We start from the raw sequence: 1,397 nt of genomic DNA, 5'->3' as shown, positions 1-1,397 counted from the left end.
ATCAGTTGTAGCTAATCCTTGAGCAGCTCCGGAGTTCTGAACCAACTCTGTACCATCAAAAGGGGATTTTATTGATATTCTAAAATCAGAATAGAGTTATCATTTTCGAACCAAGTCCTGGACCAGAAAGTTCATCTACGCCTGCAGGTTCAACCAGCTCCCTACAGAAGCAGCCTTCTACGGTTCTGCTCCAGACAGCTCTAGAGGTTCATCTACACCTACAGCTTAAAGCAGTTCCCTACAGAAGCAGCATTCTACAGTTCTGCTCCAGACTTCTCCCTGTTCTGAAGGCTCATCAATTCCAGTAGTTGAGAAGCTCTCTAAATCCTCCCACAGAAACTAACTACACAGTAAAAACTCTCCTATATATTCCGTAACAAGTTTTTACCAATAAACATTTTTCAACCCCCACCACGTATTATTTAATTAGACCTAAGGTTTAACATGATATATAGAAACTAGCTTGAAAACTAGCTAGATATATAGAAACTAGCTTGAAAACTCACCTTTACCTGGAGGAACCCAAAAAGTCAACCTTCTCAATTTAGAATATTTAAACCAAGCTAAAAATATTTCTGTGGTATAAATGAGTTCCACAGCGAAAATTTTTGGCAAATCGCTTAAGGGGTTCATGAGTTATGATCGGACAGCCAATTAAACAAACAGATATTAATGCTTTAAGATGAACATGTATTTAATTTTTTATTTTTTGTATCATAGATGTATTATCTTTGGAAATTCCAGCTTGGCCTGGAACCCAAATTTCTCTATAAAAATCAAACTACTTAATTTTAAATTTTAAACAAACCAAAGAACATTTTTTGTGATTCCACTGTAAGTTACCCAAGTTTTGGCAAATCGGTCAAGGGATTCGTTATGATCGGAAATCTAAACAAACAAACGGACGTACACAGATATTACTATATATGAGGCCATTTTTGGCCCTGAATCCGATAGTTTCTAAAATACAACGGATAATTCCAGGTAATCCTGCATAGTTCGAAACAGGAATCAAGCTATACCTACAAAACCAAACTGAGAACATTCCCTTGGTTCTCCCGAGTTTCCCAATGGTTAAAGGTCTACGGCTTCACAAGTTATGAACGGACATCAGAACAGACAAACAGACAATCAGAGATTACTACTTGAAAGGAATATGGAGGAATACAAATCAGAAGTCATGTACAATGTGAAATGTACAATGTACAATGTACAATGTATAATGTACAATGTACAATGTACAATGTACAATGTACAATGTACAATGTTCAGTGTTCAGTGTACAATGTACAATGTACAATGTACAATGTACAATGTACAATGTACAATGTACAATGTACAATTTACAATGTACAATGTACAATGTACAATGTACAATGTACAATTTACAATGTACA

General features: G+C 35.6%; 1 long non-coding RNA gene across 1 annotated transcript; it reads left to right on the top strand.

Moving 5' to 3' along the window:
* Nucleotides 1-20: 20 nt before the first annotated feature.
* Nucleotides 21-411, top strand: LOC111717747 (uncharacterized). The gene is made up of 2 exons (XR_002768891.1): nucleotides 21-129; nucleotides 207-411. It is a non-coding gene; the product is annotated as an uncharacterized LOC111717747 (long non-coding RNA).
* The last annotated feature ends 986 nt before the right edge of the window (nucleotides 412-1,397 follow it).

This window comes from Eurytemora carolleeae, unplaced genomic scaffold, assembly GCF_000591075.1.
Source record: "Eurytemora carolleeae unplaced genomic scaffold, Eaff_2.0 scaffold3507, whole genome shotgun sequence".
In the NCBI taxonomy this organism is placed as follows: Eukaryota; Metazoa; Arthropoda; class Copepoda; order Calanoida; family Temoridae; genus Eurytemora; species Eurytemora carolleeae.
This window is presented reverse-complemented; position numbering and strand designations above follow the sequence as displayed.